General features: G+C 39.6%; 1 pseudogene; it reads right to left on the reverse strand.

Moving 5' to 3' along the window:
- Positions 1-4,709: 4,709 nt before the first annotated feature.
- On the reverse strand, positions 4,710-6,227 carry LOC147890360 (wall-associated receptor kinase-like 20 pseudogene; annotated as a pseudogene).
- Positions 6,228-7,289: the final 1,062 nt, after the last annotated feature.

Raw genomic sequence — 7,289 nt, forward strand, 5'->3', positions numbered from 1 at the left:
ATATTCTATCATTATTATGAAACAAAAAAAACTAGCACGATAAACTTTTGCTAAGATTGTATATTAATATATAAGTATACCTTCCATAAAAACATCCCTAGTGGAGGGGTGGGGCAAGTGTGATGTATCAGGATGTGTAGTGGAGTTAAAGATGGCAAGAGATATATCTAACTCTTCCTCTATTAGTTGTGTTGGGTAGGCGCAACATGCTCAGTCTCAAAATGGCTAAAGCCTTCATTGAGAATTTTTTGCATTAACTCCAACAATTTATTATATAATATTAGAATACCTGAGGGGTAATACTAAGTGCTATTATTTTGCAAAAGATAGTTTCTTATCCTTTCTCCTTCCTCTCAACCATATTTTTGTAGCCACTCGAGGCCTTCATTCGCAAAATGTGACAGTAAGCCCATGATGGGAGGTTATGGGGTTTAGTCAACTCAAGTAAATGTATGCCAGCAGGAGAAATAGAGGACTCTTGGATACATCGACACTAGGTCCTAAAATTGAAGATTGTGGGGTGAAGAGGAAGAGTCTAGTGAATTCCAAGGTCTAGAATAGGAAGGTAGCATATCTCAATTGCTTGAGTTTGTAGGTACTTAGGAAGAATAGGAAGGTAGTGAATTCCAAGGTCTAGAATAGGAAGGTAGCATATCTCAATTTCTTGAGTCTGTAGGTACTTAGGAAGTCTAGTGAATTCCAAGGTCGAGGATAGGAAGGTAGCATATCTCAATTGCTTGAGTTTTTAGGTACTTAGAGGGTGAGGCCAAGCTGGAACAAGATTTCTCCCTTAGTTTCTCATTTCAAGTCATCTTGTTTTATCATGTTAGGATATGTATAGACTAGAAGGAGTCGAGTCTTACTACTTTTAGAGAGTGTTGAGCCTCAACTAAAGTGAGCACTAGAAGGAGTATGTGTTTGTAGCTCTCACAGAGTGTTGATCCTCAGCCAAGATGAGCAATAGAAGGAGTATGCATTATGAGTTTGTAGCTATGACTATTGTATTCTATGTGGATTCTCTAATAACATGTTTGGATTTCTAATTATAAATTACATTCTATTTCTACATCTCATGTATTTACTAATACACTCGATCACCCATCTCCATACGATTTCACCTACGCAATAGAAATCTCTATGTTCTAATTCTTGACATCTTGATCTACAACCCGAGCACTCTGGAAGTCTTGCGCAGCTAGTAGTTAATGGATAGAAATAGAGGACATCTTCCTACTAAGCATTATGCACACACTATATCGAGCATTGGGTCACGAGTCGAATGAGGGGTGAGAAGAAGATTCAACATAAATGCCATTTTGATTCAGCATAAATGCCATTTTGATTTAGCATGAATGCCACTTTGATTGCTTAGAGCAATGATTGAGATTCAAACGGCCCCAAGAATCTTGTATGGTCTTGTGATGATAAATGGTTGGTCAACCTCTATGATGGTTTGACATCGGAGCTAGCCACAACTTCATGAGCTAGAAGAAGATCAAGGAGCTTGACTTTCATGTGGGAGGAAGCACAGGATGGACCATGAAAGTTGTGAATGCACTAGGCCAAGCTATGACTCATTTGGCATGGCATATGTACATCATATCATGACCCTAGAGTGGGCTCGAGAGCTTGGCTTGAATGTGAAAGCAAGCATGGGGTGGACCATGAAAGTCATGAATGCACTAGGCCAAGTAGTTCTCACAAGGCACAACATGTGTCCATCACTGTGGGAGAGTGCAATAGCATAATGTAGTAGCATGGAGTTCAACATTGTATCCATGGACGACTTCGACGTCATGTGGGGAAAACTTGGCTATAGGGTAACAATGCCCTTGTTGACCCAAAAGTGGAGTAGCTCCTCTTTGTCAACCATGGAAGATGATAAATGGTAAATTGTTTAAAGAACAACAAACACATAGGTCTTGCAACTATTGTTGTTGATAATGTTATAGCTGCAGTGTGCATCCTAGAGGGTGGGAAAAACCTTGATTGCCATTGTGTGGGAGCTACTGAAGATGAAAGAGTGGTTAAATATTTAACCTATCCCTCTATACCTACCCGAATTTGAGGTGCTTTCATGTATTCATGTCAAAGGCACTGTTGAGCATGTTGACTCTGAAGCATGAGATTAATCACAAGGTAGAGGTGTACTTACTAGCAAAGACACCTTACAGGTAAACATAGGAGGAGAACTTGGAGCTTAAGAGGTAGCTTGAGGAGCTTTACAACCCTTCAAGTCAATATCTGGGGCACGGATGGGGCACCCATTCTATTTAGCAAAATAGGGTGTGTTTCACTTCAAGGTGTTGCTTCAGCCATAGGTTACATGAAATAGATATTAGATCCACCAACCTATGATGAGGAGTAATAAAACCACTTTCTCGAATGAAAAAAAATTTCTTGATTTGAGCAAGGGTTTATGTTGCACCCCAACATATTGTTCTCACAATAGGTTCAACTTGGGGGAAGAGCCAATTTGCGTGCAACAAAACCTCTTGTTCAAATCTTATAATTTTTAAAAATTATGGCATGAAATTTAGGATTGTGTAAAAAATATTGTAAGAATTCAAAAAATTTCTCAATTTAGTACCAAAAATCAAGGTTTGGTGGATTTAGTGCTAAATTTTTTAAAGAATTTCACAATCTCGATGAGGATGAGATGAAATAAAGTCAACTTCAAATTCAACACAAGAAATAACAATTTTCACAATAAAACCAACACAATATTGCATCATTATAACTCATATATATGCATTAAAGACCATTCAAGAAAATTCATTTCCTTGCATGCATGTGGTTGAAATGGAACTTAGGAATGAAAACCAAATGATGGACAATTGATAAAAAAGCCACAATATTTATTTTATAAAAAAATTTAAAAATGTTTATATCATGATCATCCAAATATCAATATATTGTATAAGATTAATTCATAAATATGCCTTGTAGTAAAGGTGATGGGAACTCTTCACATGCTTCATATATTCCAAACTTCACCATGACAATCAATATAATATAAATAGGAAATTAAGAATTATTAAATAGACGATGATACCTAGATGTTATTATTAAATTGGCTCATGGATTAGCCAAGCATGAAATGATGTGGCAAAAGTGCTTTGGAAGAGTTTAAATGTGTTGATGATCGATCATAAAGAAAGATTCAAGATTCTTCCTTTCCCAAAGATGGCATAAAATTACTAAATCCTATGCCAAGGGATAGAAAGTCCAAAGAATGTTGGATAATATAAATAAATAAATAAATATATTATATATATATATATTGCTTCTCTTATATTCATGCCTAATGCATGCCTCATTCTTATTTAAATATTTATTCATTTATATTTCTTAATTTTTATTATTTATATCAATAATATTATTTTAATAATTTACCAAAAAGAGGTTGGAAGAAGAGTATTAATCATTCGCATCATTTAATAATACTTTTAATTGGTGTATGATTTTGGTATATATTATCATTTTAATATTTTAAAGATGTATTTTTTAATCGTAACTTGGCTTACTTATGTCTAAATATATTTGTGCATGTTGTTATTTTAACATTTTTAAAATATCTCAAATTCACTTTGAAGCATGATTTGTGTATCTCTTATCAGACGATGATCATTGCTAGAGATGATAAAGTCATCAACATAGAATACAATGAGCATGATATCTTATCAGACGATGATCATTGCTAGAGATGATAAAGTCATCAACATAGAATACAATGAGCATGATAAGATCATCTTGTACTAGTGTGTAGAGGTTGACATCACAAGAAATTCAAGTGAGTCCAATAGTAGTGAATAGCTTATTAATCCTATGACACCAAGCTTAGGGACCTACTTCAACCATACAAGAGCTTCTTCACTTGCACACCATGTGTTCCTCCTTAATCTCAAAGCCTAGAGGCTGCTCAACAAAAAGGTAAGAAAATATAGATAGCTACCAAAGGATGTTGTGGACATATGCCCACACAAGTCAAAGTGAACTAGCTCTAAGGGTGTCATCTTTATTTATAGCTTTATGGAAAGGGCTCTTGTCATTTCTTACCCTCGAGGTAAGTTGTGCCAATAGAAGAATGTGGGGAAAGCTTGGAAAGTCTTGTCAGCTTATTCTTTTGATGCAGCTCCACTAATGTGGTGGGTGGTACATTCCCTTAATGCTTATGCCACAACATACTCAATGAATTTTGAATAAGAGAAAAGAATGCACTATCTGAGATAGAATACTATCCTTGATCCCTCAAGCGACAATGACATTTCTTTGTCTATTTCTCAATAAAACCTACTCATCATCAAACTCCACCTTTATGTTATTACTAGTAGAGATTGAAAGCAACTTCTTTGCAACAATTGGCACATACAAAACATTAGGTGGAGTTTTACGCACACCGTGATGAGTAGAGAAAAGAATAGCATCCCTCCCTTTTAGTGAACATTTCAAGCCATGGCCAATGGGCAATAGCGAACTCACAAGGCACTCGTTCAAGTTAAGGGAAACAATACAATACAACTATGAACATCCATAAATACAAAGTAACAGTAAGCTAGTAATGAAGCATCAAGGGGGGTAGACACAAAATTAAAAAAGATGCCCCTACTACAATCTTAGATTTCAACAAGGGTCCACAAAATATAATGAGGTTTCTCTTGATATCGAGAAAATTCATATAAATATAATATATTAAAAGCTATATATGTATATATATTGTCATCTGAAGTAACAAGGGCCCTTACATTAGACATGAATCTTGAGGAAGTATGCTTGGCGCACCCACTAGTCTACATTGCACAAAATGAAGAGGATGTGAGATCTAGACTATAGCATAGGAGACGATGAACATGATGCCGATGAGCTTCTCCCTTGAAGACTTGAAAGCTGCATGCGTCAACTTTTGAGTGAGATACTGAGGAGTTTCATCAAGTAGTTTCACATAATCTGAAGCATGAAGGGCAACTCATCCCTCGTGGAGCTCCATGAGAGCTTGCAAGAGCCATACTCAATTCACGAAGGTCTGCCATCTCAATGGCATGAATGCCCGAGTGTCCTCTTGTTGTTATGCTTGGATCGCTCAAGGAAGTATCCCAAAGCAAACACCTGTTGTCTTGAAGACTCTCATCCTCCCCTTGTAACATTTCTAAATGCATGTAGCCCACATCATCAGAGTTGACATCTGCCTCTAGCCACAATCTTTGTAACTCTCTCCACACCTCCTTCATAGTGGGTCTCTCCCTTGCCCACGTTGCTAAGCACCTTACTGCCAACCTCCCCATACTCAAAATTGATTCCTTCACAACTTCAAAATTGTAAGCCTCCACAAGAACTGGATCAAGTAGCCCCTGTAAATCCCCATTGTTGATGTAGGGTACTGCCATGTTCCGAAGGCTAGCATCCTCGTAACTTCTACTAAAATCGACGGTAGGTTGGGCACAGATGAGCTCTAAAAGCACAATGCCAAAGCTGTAAACATCGCTTTTGTCATTGATTTGGAAGCTAGTGTAATATTCAGGATCAATGTATCTGATAGTGCCCTGGATGGCCGCAGTTGAGATGTGAGTAGCCCCTAGAGGAGCCAGCTTGGAGATTCCAAAATCTGCTACCTTAACATTTAGGCCTTCATCTAGGAGAATGTTTGTAGATTTAACATCCCAATGGTAGATTGGAGGATTGGCTGCCGAATGAAGATAGGCCAGAGCATCTGCTGTTTGAAGAGCAATGCGAAGGCGCTGCCTCCAACTCAATGTGGCTTGCCCCTTCTTCGCTTGAAGATGCTCTAGAAGTGTGCCATTCGAGATGAATTCAAAGACAAGCAATGCAACCTTGTTCTCTAAGCAACATCCCAAGACCTTTACACGGTGCCGATGATTTACTTGTGAAAGGATCCTTACCTTGTTTAGAAACTGTTGTTTGTCTTGTGGTGATCCTGTGCGCTTGCTCTTTTTAACGGCCACTACCGTTCCATCGCTGAGTTTACCTCTGTAGACCGTTCCAAAGCCTCCCACTCCTATCTGGCAACTCTCAGCGAAGTTGACCGTGGCTTTTTGAAGCTCCCGAAGAGGCATCAATGTGGCGGCGTCTTTGTTCATGAGTGTTTGTATCAAGTCCACATCTTGCTGATGCTTTCTCGAATGCACGCTCCATTGCCATCCAAGGAGTAAACAGCTCCCAACAGATACGAAGAGAGATGCAACAACAACTGACAAGAGTAGCCTCAATCGTATATGCCTAATGGGGGGACAAGACTTAAGAGGGCCACCACAAAGTCCATGATTGTGAGAAAAGGAGTCGAGATTCCATAGATTGGGGGGTAGCGAAGCAGGAAGAGGCCCGGAGAGACTGTTGTAAGAGACATCGAGATATGTCAAGTTTAGTAGACCCTTGAAGCTAGCAGGAACTTGCCCGCTCAGTCGATTGTGGGATAAATTTAAGAAGGACAAGGAAGGCAAGGACATGGAGGTGAAGAGGTCAGGTGGCAATTCTCCCTCCAGATTGGTGTCGCTCAGGATCCAGGACTTCCAGGTAGTGAAAATATGTCAGGTTGAGTCTCCTAGGTAGGGTGAGGCCTGTCACATTGTTGCCCACCAGGAGCAGATCCTAATGTTTTGGAGAAGAAGTTGCAAAGGATTGGGGTATTTCGCTGTGCTTGTCATGCTGAGAGGGTTGTAACTAAGGTCTAGGCTCAAAGGCACAAAAATCAAAAACCGGCATGTCAATGTCACCACTAAACATATTGCCTGCGAGTCGAATGTCTGTCGCGCCTGCGAAACAGATGTCCAGTAGGATATCGCCGGAGAGATGGTTGTTTTGAACCCACAGCTGCCCGATGCTGGAATTTGCAGCAAACCTAGTAGGCAGGGGGCCTTCCAACTGGTTGTGGCTCAGGTCGAGGCCAAAAACTGAGAAATTAAGGCTGTCCTCTGGAAGCCTTCTGACTAGGAGATTATTCGAAAGATTCAGATAACCCCACAGGCTCCCAGGCTGCAGTAGTGCGGCAGGAATGCTGCCACTGAGCAGATTTCCAGACAAATCTACAGTGGGAAAAGCATAAGAAGTAGTATTCGACCAAATCTCCGACGGGATCTCGCCCACCAAGCGATTGGATGACAGGTCCAGCGATCGAAGATTTGGCAGATGCCCAATTGAAACCCGGACGGTATCCGTCCCTCTAGTTGATTGTTTCTTATTCTAAGCTCGAAGAGACTCGCCAAACTCGGAAATTGAGACCCGGCAAACCCAGTAAGATTGTTATTTTCAAGATGGATGGAGATGAGCTTGTTGAG

Source organism: Dipteris shenzhenensis, chromosome 19 (assembly GCF_047967505.1).
Source record: "Dipteris shenzhenensis isolate YYH24624 ecotype China chromosome 19, Dip_SZ_1.0, whole genome shotgun sequence".
Classification (NCBI taxonomy): domain Eukaryota; kingdom Viridiplantae; phylum Streptophyta; class Polypodiopsida; order Gleicheniales; family Dipteridaceae; genus Dipteris; species Dipteris shenzhenensis.